Source organism: Mytilus californianus, unplaced genomic scaffold, assembly GCF_021869535.1.
Source record: "Mytilus californianus isolate M0D057914Y unplaced genomic scaffold, xbMytCali1.0.p SCAF_2, whole genome shotgun sequence".
Lineage (NCBI taxonomy): Eukaryota > Metazoa > Mollusca > Bivalvia > Mytilida > Mytilidae > Mytilus > Mytilus californianus.
In genome coordinates this window covers 58,771,219-58,795,344 of record NW_026262668.1, presented here as the reverse complement: position 1 = coordinate 58,795,344, position 24,126 = coordinate 58,771,219, and the positions used below count along the sequence as shown (strand labels likewise).

Below are 24,126 nucleotides of genomic sequence, written 5' to 3'. Positions count from 1 at the left end.
GACAAACTGTAATGAAATATCATGCCATTTGCTTTTATATCACAAGTTGCTAAAGTGTAAAAATTAGGCCACAATGACTCCAATTAAAGCAAACGTGTTGGACTGTACTGGGCAAATATAACTGATATTCATAAAATGGTATCAAAGATGCTACTAGTAACCTAAATACAACCTTACTGTAAAATGAATGCCAATGTCATCCAGATTTATCTCAATTGTGTTGTATCATATAAGAGATTTATGGTAAGGAAATTCATTCATATAAAATAGGAAGGTTCTAAAGAATGGACCAAAACCTAAAACTTTTTTAAAATAGAGACATATGGAAGGATAGACAAAAAATTACAATATAAGCCTTTTTCAACCTACCCTGTGAGACTGATAATTGCAATAGAGAACAATTAACAGTGTCAAGGACAAATTATTTTTAATGATTTTCAAACTGCTACTTAATTACTGGTAACTGCTAATTGAATAAGTTAAAAGTAAATTAGATGCACTACATTTACTACTGTCAACCACTTAGATAGTTTCCTGACAAATGTGTTACACAGAGTTTTACTCACTCAACTTAAATCATCTATAATTCATGCCAATTTTAGCAGAAGTTTTAATATAATTGTACAAAGCATGAACAAATTTAAAGTTCCACTTGCCTACACTTTCTAACTACTTTCATAAACACAAAAAGAATTAAGATCAGTCTTAGGACCTTTCTTTTAAAACTTTATGTCAAACATGTAATTGCTGTGCTAACCACTTCAGCCAAACACAGAATTTGTTCTATCATTTCATAAGCACACCAACATTTGGATATAACTTTTGAATTGAAGACAGCTACATATAAAATGGTAAATGTCCATTAGAAATCTATTGAAAATACTTCTATTTATTTGACAGTAAGAGGTTTAATTAATCAAGAACAAGAACTCTTGCGTCAATCAAATTCAAGCTTATTACAATGCCATAATGTACAACCGTGTCAATGCCAATCCAAAGAACCATATCTCAATTAAATTTAATTTAGCATTTCTTGTAGTGCCTCTTTCTGTAATAGTCAGATTTTGCTACTGTCTGTGCTATTCTATTAAACAAGGCAATGTATGAAGACTTCATTAGTTACATAAGATCCTTTAATTAACATCAACATGCAAAGCAAACATTTTTTTTGCAGTTTAATAATACAGGAGTGATGAATGATGGGGAATAGAAACGTAGGCTTAATAACTCTTTATTAGTCCTAAATTTCCTTCTAATGTTCATGAAATAAAAATTAGTCAGATTATGAAAGACACTAAGGAGCAACTGTTATCATGTAATAAAATAGAAAAAGGATATTTGATTTAAAGCTGTGTAGCATACATTTCCCTAAAGCATACCAAAGAAAAGTCATAGAAATAAATAGAAAATTATTATATCAACTTAATGCTTTAAAATTTTACACATAAAATCAGTTGTATGAAATATCTAAAACTGAACTTTATATTAAGAAAGGAGAATGATACCAAAGGGATATTGAATCTCCTAAGTCGAAAAACAAACTGACAATGTCTTGGCATAAAAAAACCAACCAGACATACAATAGTACACAAAACAAAACATAGAAAACTAAAGACTGAGCAACATGAACACAACCAAAAACTGGTGTGAACTCAGATGCTCCGAAAAGGTAAGCAGATTCTGCTCCACATGCGACACCCACTGAAATTTCATTATAACAAATTAAAAGGAGACATAGGTCTTCATGAGGGTATTAGTTATGTTACACTGATAATAGGCAATACTCCAAAGATACAGAGTAAGAACAAACAACTTATGCTCAATACAATGTCTTTGATCATGCATTTAAAGAGAGATGAAGAAAACCACATCAATGTATACACAGTACAAAAGTGTTTATAATAAGGCCAAAATCATTTGATTTCATTTTTGACATTTAAACATATCAACAATGCAGTTACAAAATAAATATAGCATACAGCAAGTACTTGTCTGATTCCTTGTTTTGGACAGGCACAAAAAAAAGCAATGGTGTTATTTGTAACATAGTGCAGCCAAATCTGGAAGGCATAATTTGGTTTTTAAGTGGTAAGTTAACACAATGATATAGTGCTGTAATATTTGGGGTGGCAGCAAGGATCCCTTAATTTTTTTTGGAATTATAGTAAATTTTTCAAAGCATGGTGTGTTGGTTTCATGTTCTAGTTCACACAGGAGGTCAGAGAAATTGCCGTTTTAATTATTCTACAATGATGTCAGGGTAAATCAATATCTGATTATTCTGTCTTTCTTTTGGATTGCAATATCTTGCACTTCTAAATTGGTGACGGTTTTAAATTTGTGTTATTTTAGTTGTCAAAAAAATTAAAACTTGTGTATACACTGATCAATACAATTTCAATTCTCAAATGTTTTTATTGCTTTGTGATAAAGACTTGTCTTTGGGTTGCTGCTTCATTGACAAACACCTCAAATCTCTGTTTATTCAAGATTTTTTTGTACTCTTTCATCTTAATAGGGTTACTTTTATAATTTGCAGTTACTTTAACCATATAATTTGTCCTGGAATATATATCTATTACCGGCAGGTACTAAAATGAAAATAAAATTATGCTCTATACTCAATAGAATATAATAGAATTCCATAAAATCTTAATTAATTATGATAGCTTTGTTCAAACAGGCTTCCCATTAAATAATGATTTAAGACATTGTAGTCCGGGGGGAGGGGGAGGGGGAAATGTAAGAGAATAAATTGGTATGTCAGACATTTACAAAAAAATAGATTTACAATCATTACAGCATATATGTTACTAAACCCTGATATACCAGGGGTTATAGCTATAAAAGTTTTTGAGTACGATTATCATATCAACAAATCAAAATACTGGAGTTGCTGTGCGAGGACAAATTTTGTATTCAGAGTACCAAGTAAAGTTTTGTGACAGAAAGGTCTAAAAACCTGCTAAATAAGCATAGTTTTGTTTGCTATTTAGTAAAATGTCATTTGTAGAAATAGTGGTGTAAAACAAGTGGAAAATAAGAATTTGAAAAACAGTTTAAATCTTTTATATCTAATTTCAAATCTTAATGCCACTTTTACACTTTGTCATTAATACATCAAACCTTCACAAGATTGTATAGATATTATATGATTTATTATCATATATTCAACAACATTAATAAAGCAATCTTAGCTAATTCCAGCAAAATACTGTATCCTTTTTTCAGGGAAAATGTCTGTAAAGTTTGCTCTTTCTAATCATATTTTTTGTTAATATACCGGAACATCATGTTCCCATTTTCTTGATAGTTTGTACTCACAGAAAGTGTTCACATTCCAATAACAACTTCAAAAGCTTCTTTAAATGAATAAGAAAACAGTCTGCTGATGTGATTCCTCCATATATAAAAAGACAGAATGTCAGTTCTCCGCAATGATTTTATTGTGACTTACCTCCTAATCTGTTGAATGCTCCTCAATTATGTAAATATTTCCATAAAATAATCCAACACTTAACGGAAAATCTGTAAGAAAACAATAAGCATTTAATGTACAGTTCCTTCTATTGATTCTGTATGTTCTGACCAGAAATGGAATTAAAGACAATAATAAGTCAAGCTGCCAATTAGGAGTCGTTGTTATCACTTTATAAAGGCAACCAATTTCTTATATAGATCTTAGAACTAATGATCGTTTAAAATTTTACACAACACACTTCAGCCAATAATATTGCTGAAAGTCTGTTTGAATCCTTTTGTAATGATTTGTTTCTATTTTTATCAACTATAAAGGACATTTTCTGTTACAGATAGAAGATTTTGATCTTTATTTTTCAAATGTCATGCTAAAAACTATCTATGATAAATAAGATTTTACCATATATAACAATATAACAGAATATATAATAAGTTTATAATATTATTCTCAAAACAACAAGCTTGAAATTGTGAGCATCTTTTCTTATGTTTAAATGAATCAGACATATATGGCACAACTTCAAAGAACTGTACTATACATTTGTATATAAGAAATATCTTCTTTTCATACTATTATTCTCCAAGGAAAAGATAAACACAAACTTAACATCACTTCTTTGTAATAGCAACAGCACAAACAATCAATAAAAGTACAACATTGATTGTGTTATCAAATGGAGGTAAGGAAGAGAAGGTTTGACATGCTGTCCAAAAACTGTTCTTGTCAGGTTCTACCTTCATCCCTTTATCAAATTTAATATGGACAAAGATTGATTTGTTGGTGTTATTAATTCAAATGGACTCTTTTGCAACCATGTAATATATTACAAGTTTTCACATAGAAAGATTTATTAATAACAAAAAATCATTTTCACATCAACTATTTTCTGTATTAGTGATTAACTTTGGCTGAAGAACTATAATGGTAGGAATTTTTACTCAATCTTAGTAAAAATACAAGGTATATCCATTTGTTAATATTTCAAAAATTCACCAGTTGTCACAAACATTGAAAGGAGAAGGTATGATAAGATCACTTTATTGGATCTTTGAATTTGAATATTAAAAAGTATTAGTATTCTACCAAATAACATCAGTCATGATCAGTTGTTCATTTTCAGATGTTCATTAAACAATAGTCTGTCGAAAATCAGTATTTTTATTGCTTTTTATATTTGCATTGCACATTATTTGTGAATTTGACAGCTTGCGTTTTATAGCTCTCATGTGTGTTGTCCTTAATAATTTTTTCTAAAAAAACAAAATGTGATATTCAATAATAAAAATCCCAAAATGACTATGCAATGAACATCCATGCAGAATTGTATGAAATTAGCCCATGGGAATGAGCAATTATATGCATAAATAAGTACATTTCCAGCAAATAAAAACAATTATCAAATTCTTTTATCATGTATGCATGTATATGTAGATTGTATAATTGTAACTCTCAATTAACCAGGTCCAAATCAGATGTTCACACCAAGAATTGTTTGTTATTAATGACAAATCATTACTGAGACTGACTGATAATATAAGACAAATCAATATGCTGTATGAAGAATGTCTGCCCTCCTCTGGAGATAAAGAGATGACAATCATAATGCAACTCCAAAATCAAGACAAAACTATTATAATTGTCTCATGCTAAAAAAGTTAATAGAACTGAAACTATTTCAAAAGCGTTTTGAATACTGATCTTGATCTCTTATCAATTTTACTTCATTACATATATAGTTTTAAATTATAAATTGTGGTTTTGAATGTAAAATAGATATGCCTGTACCATCTACCACATTTCTTATATTAAATCCTGAACTTACTCTTATTAAATCAAACATAAACAATAACTGGTAATGTTGTTAACAAAGCAAACAAGATCAAATCTTGGATATTTGTTTTAGCTAAATAAATCATAAACTAATGAAACCAATTGCTATGTCCAAAATGAGGTGCTTGTCACATGTTGTGGATGTTAATGTCCACTTCAGAAGGCTGTATGGTATGTTCAAGATTTCTACATTGGTAAACTTTATTTGATGGTTGTCTCATTGGTGTTCACCACATATATATTCATTTTTATTCATATCAAACTAAGTGTATTACCTTATATGTTCCAACCTTATTCATGATCTTCCTTTCATTGACGGACAACAACTGTACCAATAACTAGGAATTATTTAAATGTGGAACAATTTTGAATTCTGGAAAATTGATAAGAAACGTATGATGAAAACGTACCAAATCAAGGAGGGTTAGCCATGCATGCATTTCAAAGGAGGTTAGTTAGTTCATACTGAAAAATCAGTGAAAGTCACCTGAACTTTAGCCATACACTCATGGCTAACCCTATTTATTTGGGTTATTTTTCATCATACATTTTTTATCAATTTTCCAGAATACAAAATTATTCCAGATTAAAATAATTCCTTGTTCAATATAAATTATATCAAAATTTGTGAGCTGGACATTACACATTTATGATATGGGTTATGTAAGTTATTTACATTGTATTGTGGAGGTTATGTTTTTCGTTGGGTGTCTGTCTCATTGATGTATACCCCACATACCTTTCTATTCTAAGTTTGTTACCTTATATATTACAATCTTATTCATGATTCACTAATCCTGTTTGGTGTAAGATACAAAAGTTGTAGGCCAGAAAAAAATTTCCTATTTCTAAATATACTAAGATAATAGACTAAGTAAACAGACATTCAAAAGTTATTTTCAAAAGATCTTTTTTTGTTGGTGAGCAAAAATAACACCAGGTATCATTGCATATAAGGCATTCAAAGGTCATAGGATAACAGACTTAGTAAACAGATGTTCAAAAGTTATTCTAAAGAGATCTTTTGAAGGTGAGCAAAAATAACACCAATTATCATTGCATATAAGGCATTCAAATGTTCTAAAACAGACACAACCTGCAAACAGATTGATTTTTATATACCCTCACCAATCTTTAAAGGTTTTTACCAAGAAGGAGGTGAGGAGTAATTAAAATTATATTGCAGATCAAGTACTTGCTGTCCAAGATCATTCTGGTGAGATTGCAAACCATGTCAAATATAGTTATTCCTTCAAGAATCATGGAAAAGTGAGTTAAAGTCCTGTAAAGCAATTGTTGTAACTAATCACTTTGATTACCAGCTCTATAACTTATTCCATACTTCTGTAGAATTCTTTACCAGCCCAGCCCTGTCTGACGATGTTAAATGCATTTGTAGAAAAAAATCTAATTCTAAATGATTTCATGGAATGGGAAAATAAATTGCACCTGAAAACAATGCTATTTGTTAATTCATTTCATTATCCTTGTGTAATAAAAGTCTGAATAGTCTGCATTGGTTTCCCTTTTAACAGATGTTTTTGATTTGATGTGGGTTCTACAGAAATAAACTGACCCTCATAAAATGTTTTAAGAAGCCAAACTATGTATATACAGAGTAACAAACAGGGAATGGTCAGATCTACTATAAACGTCCCACAGAAATAGAACATCTGCAGCACAATTATAAAATATGGCTGCATCCCCAATCTCTGCTTCAAGTCATGAAACATGGCAACATTTAAGAGAAGGGATTGAATTTAATGTCAGTATATGTAAAATGTTTTTTGATAGCATAATTAAATTCTTATATCAAATGAAAAACCAGTAATGTTTGTGAAACACATGCTATTATTGATACATGATTAGCTGCAGATAAAAAAAGCCTAAATTATAGATATGCTGCTTCAAATTGTTTACCATTATTTTTTTTATAGTTGTAAAAATGAAAACTGATGTCAGTTTTGGATGTTAAGTAAAATGGACAAACATGTGAGATTAATTATTAAGAAATCAGGAAATGCTGCATGCAAATAAGGATTTCAGGGGAAATAATGCACTAAAATGTGAAATGCGAGACATGTTATTGCTTAACCTAACCAATTTTTAGCAATAATAGAAACATTGCAAAAATTGTGAATTTACAGATTTGCAGGTTTTTATCCTATATATGAAAACAGTTGGCATAGGAATATTTGCTCACAATATGAATGGCTTCTTAGTTAAAATGTACCTACTTAGTTGATTACATCCACATCATTAGGACTTATGAGGATAGTTGGCAATCATAAGTCACCACACCTCCTTTATTATTCTTATATAGCCATCACATTGTCCAATATTTGCAATAATAAATGAATGAAAAAGTTTCTGAACTTATAGTATAATTTGTTTGTTAAGAGCATTGGCAATTGTGTATATACATGTACTATAGTGTACCTACCTGTGAGATTCGATTAACAAATAATATCCAGCACCTTTTTAAGAATAGTCCTCTCAATATGGGTTTCAGATAGTCTGAAATTAACAAATAAATGTATGTTATCTTATATATTATTTTCAGAACTTGAGATGCCAAGCAGCTCAATCTATTATAAGTCCAACATAAATCTTTTATGATCTCTTTACATCCAATATAACAAACATGTGTGTTTTTCAATACATGTATCACATTTAATATTCAATATCACAAATATATATATATATATATATATCAGCATATATTTCAATGCTGTACACAATATGACAATCACATGAACTTCTTTGCACCAATACCAATGTATATTTGATTGCAGTTCTTAGTATCACAAACACCTATATTTTTGTGAGATGATGAAAAAGCTATTTACCCCCACAGTTACACAATGATACTTGTCTACAGAGCATATGTCATTAATTAGTCTTAATCACTTTCCCTTGCATTCATGTCCTAAGAAATATTCCACCGGTTGCATATAGCCCAACAAGTTTCTTCTATTCTCTGCATGGCTGCAATGACTTCTGAATAATACTGCAATTGTTTCTTTATCCGTGTATCTACCCTACCCTCAGACCCTTTAACCTTTTAATGGTCATCTCTTAAACACCAAGAATAACAAATATACCTTTTTTTAACTGCATTGAAATTTTAAAAGACTACATTCTTGTAATTTCCTCATGAATGCATGTTTTTATAACATCATATCTGACATCAACAGGCACTTCAAATAAACATAAACTGCAATTCTACTTATTATCTACTTAAATATCTACATGATAAGAAGCCATTTATATTTATTTACTTCACAGCTTATCTTCAGTTTATGCAATATATTTTCAGGTAAAAAGATATCTACCAATATACAATGTTATAATTTCATAATATTAACGCATAATAAAAATAATCAAAGTACTGAAGTACTGAACATCAGATGACTGCAAGTTCTTGTGGATGGTCACTAGCACTTGTCTAAGAAAAAAAAAATACATCTCTATACCTGAAAGTGAGGTTAAGGTGCATAGATATTTTTTTTCTGAGACAAGTTCGTGCGTGGATAATTAATAAATGACATGGAATTCAACCTCACCATAATAACTATTATATTGTAGTGATACAAATCAGTATACTCTGGTTTGTTGTTATATATTATATTAATATTGTATATTACAGTTACATGTATATATAATTTTCATCCATTTGTATAACATTCTATTCTACTATTCTAATAATAGTACCATGCAAGTGCATGGTGGACACTCTTCTGTAATAATTCGATTTTTCTAATAGATTGGATTTTAGTAGGCATTCATATTTTCACGCAAAACGTTTTTGAGATATGCATGCGTTAACACAAATTTTCGGTATTCTTGATTTGTTATTGTCATATATATTTCTCACGACAAAACATTTTCATATCATTTATCTATGTTCTTAAAAATTATTTTCATGAATATTTATTGATGAAATTGATATCTAACAAGCGATAAGGAATGTTATTTTGCGTTCGGTTATCAGTCAAAAACGAAAGTCACGTGGGTAGAAATGTCTGTGGCAACAATACACCGGAATGCCCTCACAGTCATCTGATGTAAAAAGGTAAAAGAGTTGTCTACCTTACATGGTCATTATAAATTCTCTGTCTATGACAATGATAAAGATACTTTCAGCAGATGTTAATTTTTTTATCAGTCCATAGATTTTTTTTTTCATATATTCCTTTTTTACAGTTATAGCATTTAAAGCAGTAAATTGACAGTTTTTTTTTAATAATAACTTAGATTAAGCTTTTTAAAGTAATTAAATTGCTCACATACTACACATTTTTGGGTAACCTGAAACAAATCATTTCTATGTTAAATAATAAAAACAGACTACAATCCCTCAGCCACTAAAATGGTTTACATATTTTGTGGTCTCAGACCGTCTGACAAATCGCACTGACACCCAGTCTTCCACCTCAAGGCCTCTCCATCTGTTACTACAGTGTGAACAAATGCTTCTAAACTATTTTATCTTCAAAGCAAAGGGGAGGATACAGGGTAATGGCTGAGGTGGCCCAGACCCTCTATTATGGCCAAAATTAAATTGTTTTTCAGTACATTTATTTGACTTGCACTGAACATTAAATTTTGATGTGAATACACTGAGAAGAACCACATTATTATAAGTGCAAACATCAAACCAACCCAGGATTAAAGGATTACAATTTTTGCGAAAATGGATTCCTGTAATTTTTTAATCTGAACAGACACAGAGAAACAGTGTGCAAATGACTGTATGGAAGAAAGCTTTCGGTTCTGGATGTACTAAAACTCAACTTTTAATTTTACATGTACCAAGTAATTACAAGTTTGTAACTAAAATTGAAATGTAAGCATTTGCTCTTACAGCTACAATGCATGGTAGGAGATAAGAGGAGAACATCAATAAAGTCACAGATTTTGAAAAGCACAATTTATAAAAAAAACATCAAAACTTAATAATAGCTTACTTTCCTCAATCAAAGAATACATGTATATAGATATTTTAAGAACAATTTTTCAAAGTAAAATAAAACTGTTTCCATATGTCTGTCTCTAGTCAGTTATCTTTCATCTTTAGTTATTTCTTTGTATTTTTGTCTTGGCTTTGAAATACAACAGTTTTCAAGATAACAGGCCAAAACTGCTAAAATTGGCCAAAAATAGTCACTACTCTTATATAGGTAGTCAATTGATGGTGTCTGTAATCTTTGTATTTTCAAAGATATCACAGTTCCCATCTGTCTATAAAAGTTAGATAATTGAGCAATAAAAATTCATCATTTAGGGGCTATATCTCTGAGAAGGAATGAATTTTTTGGCTTTAAATTGTGTATTGCTGATGCTTTTGCTCTCTTCTTAATCTGTCTATCTATTATAGCTTTAAAGATAAAAAGGCAAAAAAAAGCTTTATGTAAGAAACAATGCCATTTAAGGGCACTAACTAATGACCATTTTTATTCAAATGGGGGTGGGTGCTTCTTTTGACTGACCCCCCTTGCTATTGGTGAGTTGAAGAGGAAAGACCTTTAAAAGAGTTTACAGATGAGATGCCAGATTGCAGAAAGCATATATACTGGCCTCCAGCCAGATAAAGGAAAGTCAAATTTTATAGACCACCCTACCTCTTTTTTTAACAATCAAAATATAGTTGCATGACACATTTCTATTGGGACTTACCGACAAATAGCAATGGTGTACAATTATCTAAATAGTCTTACCTGAATTAGTAAGTTAATATCCTTTAATGTCCCAATCAAATCTTAAATCCAAACTCTCACTGATCATTACTGCAAATATAAAACATTTTACATGCAATATGATCACTTCTGATATTGATTACAAATCTGATGATGCCTTGTGGCTTTCCTACCTTGAAATCAACATTAAGTAGGATGCCAGTTACCAATGTGGCTTTAATTAAGCAAATTATTATGTTTACCAGAAAACATATATAATCAACAGGCATAAAGTCCCCCTACAGACATACATAGATATGAAAAATGATGATAATAATTTAACAAGCTACTGTAATATAAATCTTTATTGATATCTCTTGAGAATAGATGAAATATGAGTACTTTTCTTTACAGGACATGGTCTTTATCATTTAAGAATTCTCTAAAGACTTAAATAGGTAAAGCTCTTCTTATGTTCTAGCAATAAAATGGTTTTAAGACAGAGAAAAAACAAAAGATAAATAAATATGTCATTCATCTACTCTAAAAATAATCACATATAGTCAGGATTACCTAGGGAAAAATTGGTTTTATAAAAAACATATATATTGAACAACAATAAAAAAAAGCTTTTACATTGCAGGTGTTATAGACTTGGTATTGAGAGTAGGAGTTTAGAATTTTTGGTGTTTGTGATTAAAAAATGACTGCACCTTAAATAAAAATTGTAAAAGCAAAAATATAATTAGAATCCCCCATTACATCCAGGTTACAACCATAGAAACCTCTGTCAACCTCACCCTTTTTACTGTACTAGTTGCAGTTTTTGTCATTTGATATAAAAAAAGACACATAATATTGGATATTTTTTAAATGTCTAAATAGTGACCGGATTCATATTTTTTCTAACTAATTTTCTGCACAAAACCTAAAACTCAAAGTTTTTTAATACCTATCAACATACTACATGTTTAAGGCTTCTGAAAAACTCCCCTTTTTGGGAAAGTTTGTATTTAAAATAAAGTAATAACAGAGCTTTCCACCATGGTAGAACCCTAAGAATCCCATATCAAAAACTGTCAGTTCCACACAAGAGTTTCAAAACAGACTTCCTTTAATGACAATAGATACAAAACTACAGATACAGACAGGATAACTTCATGAAAAAGACTGGAGACCAATATCATGAATATATAATTTCATATAAATACTGTAAATTCAGAGATTATTTTGTGCATTGATCATTCTGATATTTGAAGAACGGACAAAAATGCGAGATTAATTATTGTAATTCCAAGAAAATCTGTTACAGATATATCTATCAGATATTTGAATGCGACATCTTATTATTGCCATTCTCATTCAGTCCCATTATTCACATTAATAAAAACCTCGCAATAATTTCTGAATTTACAGTAACTGGAAGGAGTAGGTAAAAAGGATTTTTTTGGTACATGAAATTAAAAAATAGTAAAGTTATCATGTTAATCAGAGACATATAAATACATTTAGTATATATGTCTCTGTGTTAATCTAATAGAAAATGGTCATTAATAAGTACAAAAATTTCATTTAAATGTACATGTACATGTATCTAATCAGCATTATGTCATTTAAAGTGGGAGATTTATCTCCCCTTTGCTGACATTAGAGACAGCTACTTCAATTGTAAAATTGGATTTTTTTTCTCCCCTTTACTTTTGATCCTTGTTTTACCATATGTCTCAATTTTCTAGATATTTGTGAAAGTAACCCTTCGAAAATCTCCCCTGAACACAGGTCTCCTATCCCATCAAATCTGCCAATTCGGGGGAAATCCTTTCTATTTCTGCATCTTTAAAAATAATATCATGGTAAGTAATTCTTTGTCTCAAAAAATTATTGTAAAAACATTTTTAGTTCATTTAATACTATATAGATATCGAGCAACCATCTACTTGACATTTTGCTTTAGCTAATTTATTCAATGTTGATTACAAAAATATTTTAAGCAGTAATATTTTAACTGAAACATTTGTTTTTGTAAATATTATGAAAAACAAAATTAAATAGTTTTATGACAGATCTCCCACCCTCTAGAAAATATTCCCCAAACCGGGAGATCGCACTCTTTTGAGGTTTGAAAAGTTGACACCTCAGAGTTACCCCATTATTATATTTTATAGTTCATGATAATGTTATTTGATGCTGTAAAACTGTGTTAAAGTTCCTAACAGTCTAAGCATCATAACTCATGGAAAATTTCTGTTAAACAAAACTATTTATCATGATTTTAGTTTGTTGTGACAAATGTATCATTATAAAGTTTTTACTAAATAGACATATTTCTGATTTTTCTGACAATGTTGTATATATACCTACACATATGATGTTTAAGAACAAGTGAAATTTCAATCCAGTTAAGGCAATATATTTTTATACCAAGTCCTTATTAATTTTTACTTCTTGTGCAATTAATGTTTTGAGATCAGTTAACATCTTTTTTCTAAATCATAAACATTTATTACAGCAAAAGAAACTAAAAATAGAACTATATACTATTTATAATGGAAATTACTTATCAACACTTATTCCTTTCCGTTGATTTGATAAATAGTTCATCCGCTTTTCTAAGAATCCATAAGGAGTTTTATGGGCATCAAATCCAGAATGTCTAAAAACAAGGACAATTGTTCTTATTCTCTATAAAATTCTCTGGAAAGCTTATAAAGCACCTGTTTAGTCTCAAAAAACATTTAAGATTACTACAAAGGCTGAAGATTAATAGGTTTTTCATGTTTCTATGTTAATGATTAAAAAATCTTTAGCTTGTCTAAGAAAATTGTTTTGGATAATATGTTTTATGACAAAATAATTGATAACTGCAATTTTGACCTGTGGACACAAGACTCAGAAAGTTAAATATTATTTCTTATCACAGATGTATAAAGCACATCTTATGAATTAAGTCTGAACATCCTCCATGAAGCAAGCTAAGCGGTGTCAAATGTCGTCATTTATATGTTAAGTGTCTTACTCATCACTGAAAATCTTTTTACTTAACATCAAGATATTTAAGAACAGCAATAAAAAAAACATCCCTTTCTTTGAAATTCCAAATGTGATGATGACTGTAAATTCAGAATTTACAGTAATATACTAAACAAATGTAAGATTCCACATTCAATGAATTATAAAACATTGTGTTTACATCCTTTGAGCAGTTTTTTTCTCAATCTATTTATGCATCTTTGATCAATACAACAACAATTTTTTAAGTACAAAAACAACAAAATTACACAAAAAAGAGAGAAAAAAATTGAACTATTTATTTTATATTCTTTTTCATTTTGGATAAACCAATTATTGTCCATATCCCTTTTCTATACATAAATGTAGCAACATTCCAGCGTCACCTGCATGCGGAGTATATATGTTATTTCAGAACCTGTATTTCCTATCATGATTTCCTTGATAGAGTTTTTCTGCTCACAAGGAAGCTATTAAACCAAGAGTTCTAAGTGGTGAAGTTGAAATCATTCCTTAGTAAAATTTACGGACGCCTTACCAGTTGGTTGACCGTTATGGAATATCTGTTTCACAGATGACGACAGATATGTTCCAATTGTTGTAACAACAATCCCGTCCTCTTTTCCCTGAAAGTGACCTACCGAATTAAGACTTATCACCAGGTTTCTACTTACATAAGCAACACGACAAATGCAACATGTGGAGCAGGATTTGCCTACCCTTCCAGAGCACATGAGATCACCCCCAGTTTTTGGTGGGGTTCGTGTTGCTTAGTCTTTAGTTTTCTATGTTGTGTTTTGGGTACTGTTTTTCTTTTTATTTCTAGCTATGGCTTTGTCAGTTTATTTTCGACTTATGAGTTGAATAAAATTGAGAATGGAAATGGGAACTGTGTCAAACAACCCGACCAAAGAGCAGAAAACAGCCCAAGGCCACCAATGGGTCTTCAACAAAGCGAGAAAATCCCGCACTGGGAGGCAGGCTTCAGCTTGCCCCTAAACAAAATTGTGTACTAGTTCAGTGAAAATGGACATCACACTAAACTCCAAAACATATAAATGAACTAAAATTAAAACAAGAATGTGTCTATAGTACAAGGATGCCCCACTCGCACTATCATTTTCTATGTTCAGTGGACCGTGAAATTGGGGTAAAAACTCTAATTTGGCATTAAAATTTGAAAGATCATATCATAGGGAGCATGTGTACTAAGTTTCAAGTTGATTGGACTTCAACTTCATCAAAAACTACCTTGACCAAAAACTTTAACCTGAAGTGGGACAGATGGACGGACGGACTAATGGACAGACAGATGAACGAACGGACACACAGACCAAAAAACATAATGCCTCTCTACTATTGTAGGTGGAGCATAAAAAAATACAAGACTAACAAAGGCCAGAGGCTACTGACTTGGGACATACGCAAAAATGTGGTAGGGTTAAACATGTTTAGTGAGATCTCAACCCTCCCCCTATGCCTCTAGCCAATGTAGTATAGACAAACACACAGCAATACGCACAGTAAAACTCAGTTTAAAAGAAGTCTGAGTCCGATGTCAGAATAGGTAACAGAAGAAACTAATCAAAATGACAATGATATATAAATTAACAAAGGACTAGCAGTTACTGACATGCCAGCTCCAGACCTCAATTAAACTGATTGAAATATTATATCGTCATCATATCTTAATCAAGCACAATCACTCCTGTTAGGGGTTTAGTATCATACCATCATAAAATATATGAGAAGAACATAACCCGTATCATGCCAACAACTGGTTTTAGAATAAACGTGTTTATGTCCCTTTGGTATCTTTCACCTCTCTCTTATACATATATTGTACCTTAAGTGTTACTTAGTCATGTCTGTCATATTTGTTTTTTGTTAATTCTTGTGCTATAAATTAGGCTGTAGGTTTTCCCGTTTGAATTGTTTCACTTTTTTTTTTTAGGGGGCCTTTTACAGCCGACTATACAGTATGGGTTTTTCTCATTGTTGAAGGCCATTCGGTTGCCTGTAAATGCTTACATCCACTTCAATTGAACTCAGATGCATAGTTGTCTCATGGGCAATCATACCACAATTCTAATTTTAATGATCAACGAAGTACCAATTTTTTAGAGGCTTGTATGCAGCTGCAAAATCAAATATCCCAAAAAAATACAATATTTTCTCAATCCATGAAAATTGGTACCCAAGAAAAGAAATGAATCTACAGTGAACAAAGTATTAAGAAGGACATGTTTTAAATATAGATTTTAAATTATTTGAGGTCAAGCTTGTTAAATAACTAACAAGAGGCTCTCAAGAGCCTGAATCGCTCACCTGTATTTCAGAGGAGAAGATTTTTAAATGTTAGCAAACTTGATGAACAAATTGTGTAAAATTGTCTTTAAAGGGCAATAACTCCTTAAGGGGTCAATTGACAATTTTGGTCATTTTAACTTTTTTGTAGATCTTACTTTGCTGAACATTATTGCTGCTTACAGTTTATATATATCTATAATAATATTCAAAATAATAACAAAAAACTGCAAAATTTTGTTAAAACTACCAATTCGGTGGCAGCAACCCAACAATGGGTTGTTCGATTCGTCTCAAAATTTCAGAGCTGATAGATCTTGGCCAATTGAACAATTTTACTCCATTTCAGATTTGCTCTAAAAGCTTTAGTTTTTGAGATATAAGCCAAAAACTGCATTTGACCCCTATGTTCTATTTTTAACCATGGCGGCCATGTTTGTCGATGGATCAAAACTTTGGATATAATTTATAAACTAAATACCCTAAGGAACATTTAGTTAAAGTTTGAAGGTATTTGGCCCAGTAGTTTCAGAGGAGAAGATTTTTGAAATAGTTTACGACGACAGACGATGACAGACGACAACGACAGACAACGACAGACGACGACGGACGGCAAGTGATGGCATAAGCTCACATGGGGCCCTTCGGGCTAAAAATGAACCAATATATATGCTTCAACTGATTAAGCAAATTGTGATTTAAATCAGTTAACTTAATTTTATGTAAAGAAATGGATGAAATATGTTTGTATGTAAAATATCAATATTTTGTTTGGATTTAATTTCATGGAAATCTTTTTTTTTTTGAAAAAAAAAGTTTACCATGCTTTTTAAGTCAACAGATAATGTCCTTATACTGTATTTTACCTAATAATGCCACTTTTATAGTCCTTAGGCCTATTAGCAGGTCAATTATTTCATTAGCACTCCAAATATCAGAAGAGAAAAAATAATTTTAACTTTTGTTATTCTTAAACATGTTGTACAATCTCAGTGTTTTTTTTATAATAAATCAACACATCTGTATATGTGCCTGTCCAAAAGTCAGGAGCCTGTTATTCAGTGGTTGTTGTTTTTGCTGTATATCATTTTGTTTTTCTTTTATTGTGTTGTACATAAATCAGGCCTTTAGTTTTTTCTTGTGTTACAATTTTTTATTTCCAAATCTTTTATAACTTACTTAATGCCTATGCGGTATGCCACTTTTGCTCATTGTTGAAGGTCTCTAACTGATTTCTTTTACTTCATTTTGTCTCTGGTGGCAATCATACCACTTCTTCTTATTCTTTATATGATGAGCAAATTTGTATGTATAAACATGTTTTACTCAAGCACATATTTGCCAGTTAGTTAAAAGATTTTCCTTTCCTATAATGTTTATCATAAATTCTAATATGACGTGCTTCTTTCGCTTTGTTAACAACACCGTGATAAAATTCTCGATATATCTATACTTAGCACAGACTCCGTGATGTACATAAAAATGGCTATTAAAATATACCTCCCATGTAAATCCACATGTATCGTAACCTATGTGCAAATGCTATGCCGATTTCGCTGTGTTAAAAATTGCAATTGAAAAAAAAACCCTACAGAACCTTTATTCTTAATCTGAGGCATAACATAAAGAATGAATGCATTAAAGCTCGGAAAAAAGTACAAAATCAAAATAAAGTAAAATTCCCGAAAATTCCATTAATGTTTTTTGCGCATTAACATCATTTCAAAACATGACGTCATACGCATGAAAACGCCAAAGCTGAAGTTTTTCCGTTGTGTTAATCCTCCAAATTCTGATAATATTGCATTAAAATGAAGTTTTAAGGTAGGTGTTTTTTTATATTCAATTGCCTTATTCGCACATTTACTGATTTCAACAAGTCAACATAGCGGCTCCTTAGTTACAAAATGTCAACAGTGAATTTGACAGTAGCTTAAGAGAAAAAATTAAAATTAAAATTGGCAAATGTTGTGTTTGAGAATTAAAAGAAGTAAACACATTTTTTCTAGCGGTTATTTAAGAAATAATTCATGCAAGCTACAGATTTATTAGATTTTTTTTAGATTTATCAAACAGGGGGTAAAATAGAACAGCCACACACACGGCATAACCACCCTTGCTTCAGTTTTTTAATGACCGTATTTGTCCTATTCGAATCAAAATAATTCATGGAAGCCATAGATTTGTTGTAAATTTACACATGGCCTGGGTCGTGATATTTTTTAATTTTATCCCCTGCTAACGCTCAGGATAAAATTCGAATATCACGGCCCAGGCCATGTGTAAATTTCCAACAAATCTATGGCTTCCATGAATTATTTCTTAAACATTAATTGAAAAGTTTAACAACAACAACTCTTGAGAATACAGAGAATTTAAAAAAAATAGTTACTTTTGTCAGCAGACCACAGGTCGGAATTTGAAATTCTAATAAAAACAAAAATAACTTACATCACCTGACTTAAGGTAATAGTAGTTTCCAGTGAAATAGTAACCTCCCTTATTCAAATAAATGCATTTTAAGATATAATTTTCATTATATTGAACTCAGTTTTATCTTGACAGCTATCTCCATACAACTCATCATAGATAACATGCAGACTGAAATATTCATCACATGTAACAAGCTACGCTTCAATAGTTTAATTAATAAAACATATTTTCATGCTGCAATCATGTAGTTTTTATAGACATTTTACACTACACAATTGATCTGTCTACAGATATTTCTATTTCTAAAAATTGTTATTTTTATCAAAAAATCTTAAATGCTCTCACAAATTTTTCTTTTAAAATTAGAAATCTGCAAAAGAAAATCAATTGTTTTATTGAAAACTTGAAACAGCTTGAAAAAATTAATTTGTTTTTGAATATTTCTTTGCTCAATTTATGAAATATTGTATTCATTATAAATTGTTTTAATATGAGAAAAAATATTGATTGATCGGTGTATTAATTCATTAACAACAGCTTGAAACTTATTAATTTCCAATTTTGAATGCATTTTCATCAAATCGTTTCTTTTTTACTGTTTTACTAGCAGTCAGCAGGACAAGTGAACTATTGGATAGAAAAAGTACTTAAAATCCTACCCAATATAAAAAAAAATATAAAAAACCTATTTTCCAGAAAATGACAAAGTAATGGGAGCAGAGTTTACTAAGAGTCAGTGAATAATTTATCAAAATATACATTGGCACATTTATTTTCAGGAAACTGCTGTGTGACAAGTGTGAACAATGTTTTACAATTTTCCAGGGTACTATTTCTAGCAACTGTTTGTCAAACTCCCAAGTAGTTCTAGAAAAACCTGATAATTTAAAAATCTATCAGTCAAAGATAATCAAAGATAGTATCTGAATGCATCAATATTCTTCATAAATACAAATGATTTATTGATTATATAAATTTACATATGCGATGATGAAATTAAAACGTTGCTTAGCTGATGGAATTTTTTAATGAAAAATCTCTTCATTGTTCTTCCTTATTTCAATTTTCAAGGCCTTTAGCACCATAGCTTTTTCTGAATTTCTAATCTTCAAGAGACAGACTTGTAAATTACTCACCATAATTATATTTTCAAATGTAATCTATTTATTTATTGACTTCATTTATTACAGAATAAATTCACTCAGAAAAGTCAAAAGTCAAGCAGAAAATGAACCATTTAAAAACATTGCTTTTTCGTTTTATAGCAGACATGTTTTATGGTTTTTGATGTTGTTAAATATTCAATTTATGAGATTACCAATTTTTCATCCAAAACTTCAATGATTAAATGAAATAAATAAGCACAAATTTAAGTAGTCTTAACATGTAAGGTTTTCAAGTGCATCAAAGGGCACAGGATTTAATTTTTTTTTCTTCAAATCCCTAATTTATTTTACCAATGACAGAAATTAGCAGTTTCCAAACCATATTTTAACCTCTAGATGTTTTTTCTGGCTTTGCGTTGTTAGTTTGATGTCTCAATTTGTCCTCATACTCTTTCAATCTTTTCGGTCAGAAAACTTTTCTCAAACTATAAAATAATTCCATCACAATTTTTTTCAGGGAACAACAGGAACAATGTGAAGGTAAAAAGGTCACACCTTGGCCCTTAGGACAAGCTCAGCTGGAAAAAGAGATAGGAGAAGACAAGTTGTAATTTTAAATATGCCCAACTCCTTTTTAAAAGGGGCTAACACCTTTTGAAAAGGGAGATGCATTTAAAAATTTAATATATAACTATCAGGCAAGTTTAAAAAAAATCAATGCTTTTCACATATGGGAAACCAAATTTTTCCTAGGGACATCATCTGAAACATGATATAGAAGAAAATAATCGTCTGTGTATCTGGAGTTATACAACCTTTATGGACACAAATATGAGACAGTAATTAATCTGTATATTTCATATTTATGTCATAACACATAAATCAATCAAAAATAAGTTTTGTAGATAATTGATTTTATGCAAAGTTATTTCTACATGATTCTTGTATTGAACCCTATTAAAATCATAATATTTTACAAATTACATTCTGTTCATACAATATATGTCTTGTAATATTATCAATAGGTAACTGTACTAGTTTAGTTAAGGGCTATATTGGATATATTGCAGGTAATAGATTGCATTGGTGACACCTGGTGTACAATAAATGTTCAGCTTCAAATACAAATTTGGTGTCTTGGGAATAGAATCTAATGAAAACATTAATGAAATGGTATTGCTTTTTTTGTAAACTGCCATAATAATCTAATAATTGTTACTGTTTGAATAAAATGCTAACAACAAAGTTTCATTATAAACAATGTATTCATTTTCTTTGCATATTCAAAGGCCTTTGATGTCAGGGCCTTTTATAGCTTACTACACTGTATGTGTTTTGTACATTATTAAAGGCCATACAGTAACTCAACATAGTTCCTTACTTCTGTAACCGGAGAGCATGATTCTTCATACAAAATCATCTTTGTCTCCAACGGGACTCGAACCCAGGACCTCTGTGTTACAAGGCAGCGCGTTAACCGACTGAGCTAAAGAAGTACTTCCTTAGCTCAACCGCTTACGGCTGACTAAGTATCTACTAAATTTCTAAGGAAAGCAATCCCGTCACACTTCTATGATTCTTCCAAGTTGCAGCTTCAACTGATTTTTTCTCTACTGGTAAACTATGTTTTCCCATTGCTATTGAATAGTTATGTTAGTATGAAGCAAGTGCAGTATAATAAAAACAAATATTTATACCATCCAATTCCAAAAAACAAAAGAATCTTAAAAATCGTCATTCAAGGGTAATAACTCTAAGTAGGAGTTGACCGACAATTTCTAACATGTTGCCTTATTTGCAGATACTGTCTTGCTGATCATATTTCCTTTCTAACGTTTCTCTTTATCTATTAGTTTCCAAGATAATAGGCAAAAACGCAAAAAACGGTAATAATTGTCAATTGAGGGCAATAACTCTTAAAAGAAGTAGTCAGACAGTTTTGTTATAAATAGATAATAGGTAGATCTCAACATTCTGAACATTTTTTCTCTTTCTTGGTTTTCATGGTATAGCAAAGATTTTCATTTACCCCCAATGTTCTATATTTAGACATGTTGGCCATCTTGGTTGGAAGGTTGCGTCATCAGTGAGACACATTTTAGACTAGATACCCTAATGATGATTGAGGCCAAGTTTGGTCAACTTTGACCTAGTAGTTTCAGAGGAGATGACTTTTGCAAAAGTTAAAGGACAACGACAACGAATGGATTACAACAGACAACGGACACCAAGTGATGGGAAAAGCTCACACTGGTCCTTCAGGCCAGGTAAGATAAAAAATAAGACTTCAATATCATCTCATACATACTAATTTGATGCTTCCTCTTCTAGTATTTGCAATGTGAAATTTTATCCAAAAAAGGATCTGAAAAGTGACCAACAGTTCTATCTTGGAGCCAATAGCAACTCACTTATGTCACACCATCCATGCAAAAAGGCCAAAATTAGAATAGGAATAAAATTAGGAATAAAATATAATACTTCTAAAATTATGTGATATAGCCTTTATATTACAGTAATTAGAAGTCAATACACATCTAATATAAAATAGTGTTATTGCTTTCAATACTCATTAGGCAAAAATAGAAATCTAGATGTAAAACTTTTTTTTCCAGGTTTTATCATAAAACTTTGTTCCAGCAGCTCCGGTTATTGAACACTAATGTGAAATTTAACCTTATTTAAATAAGATTTACAAAATATTCATAACAATAAAGAAGTCAAAAGACCAAAAACTACAAAAGTGACCACACATAGGATTAACAAAAGTAATACATGCAATTAGTACCATTACTTTCAGATCACGGGATTTTTCACTAAAATTACAAAGAATGAGCGTAATTACAGGCTAGGTTTTAAATTCAATTCACCTTTTTTTTTTCATTCCAATTTATTGACAAATTGATAGGTTTATTCCCTTACAGATTTATTCTTTTACCACTAATACAAATGTACTTCAAGATCAAACAGATGGATATGAGTTTATTTCTGTTTTTTATCAAAGGACAAATAGTAGTTTACAAACCAAACAAACTACGTCAAATTAACAGATTTTACCCCTTAATTAAACAGAAAATTCATTTCAAAGTTTAACAATCACTTCTTTAATAAAATCTTATGACATGAACTGCTATAAAAATCAGCTCAAAACAAAGAAGATTTAATTCATAAAAAAAAACATAAATCTTTTGCCTTGTTGAAATCTATAACTTTAGTTTAAAAGTATATAATGTGAAATTAATGTCTTCCAATTTCCGAAGAAGAAAAGAATTAAGTTGTAAAGTTGTAAGTTAAAATTAGGATCCCTTTCATGTAAATTATATGAAAGACTACTTGTCTTAAAAACAAAAGCTTAATAGCAGTTTCAAGCATTTCAGTTATTCTCAAATCAAAACATTAAAAGGGCAATTGAGAGCTTGCCATATGGTGTCACTGATGGTGTGGATGTTTGTCCATTTCTGATGACTGTATGGTCACATCTACAAAGTCATTTTTGCCTAGCCTGCGAAGAAAGTCACTAAATGAGAGAAACTGGAATTACAATCTGGAGTAAAGTATTTGTTTAAAGCTTTATATTTCAAAAGGAAGAAGACCTGGACACTTCATACCTGGTACAATGTATTCAGATACCTTATGTTACAAAGTTTCCGTCCGGCATATGGCCATTGTCCTTGACTTTATTTTCATGGTTCAGAGAACGTTTGAGAAAAAAAATTATGTTTTTTCTCATGTGAATTTCTAACTTAGTATAAGTACCGGGTAATTGGATAACTATATTTAATATACAAGTTCCTTGCAAGGTCTACATGTCCGTCAGACAGGGTTCATCTGACCTCAACCTCATTTCATGGATCAGTGATCAAGGTTATGTGGTCAAGTCTGTCAGATACTATAGGCAACAGGTCAATTATATTTTGTGCATGGAATGATAGTAACGTGCAGATGTCTGACTAGCAGGTTTCATCTGACTTTGACCTCGTTTTCATGGTTTATTTGTCAGTGCTAATTTTCCTGATTTAGTCTATTTTTCAGATATTTTAAGCAATAGGTCAACTATATTTGGTGTAAAGAATGATTGCAATATGTATATGTCTGTCTGGCAGGATTCATCTGACCTTGACCTCATTTTCATGGTTCATTGGTCAATGTTAAGTTTTCATGGTTTTGTATGTTTATCAAACAATATTTGATGTATGAAATGATTGTAAGATGTAGTTGTCTGTCTGACAGGGTTCATCTGACCTTAACCTCATTTTCATGGTTCATTAGTCAATGTAAAGTT

General features: G+C 30.6%; 1 protein-coding gene across 8 annotated transcripts in view; it reads right to left on the bottom strand.

Moving 5' to 3' along the window:
* LOC127730130 (thrombospondin type-1 domain-containing protein 7B-like) overlaps nucleotides 1-24,126 on the bottom strand; it is a 203,386-nt gene that overhangs the window by 128,653 nt on the left and 50,607 nt on the right. For 7 of the 8 annotated variants that reach the window (XM_052238264.1, XM_052238270.1, XM_052238268.1 and 4 more), the window contains 3 exons: nucleotides 11,032-11,100; nucleotides 7,755-7,828; nucleotides 3,458-3,528 (listed from right to left, as the gene is read on the bottom strand). The gene's annotated coding sequence lies outside the window, so the exon portion shown is untranslated. Of the gene's footprint in view, nucleotides 1-3,457; nucleotides 3,529-7,754; nucleotides 7,829-11,031; nucleotides 11,101-18,756; nucleotides 18,927-24,126 lie in introns of those variants that run through there. The other variant, XM_052238267.1, reaches the window with a different exon arrangement.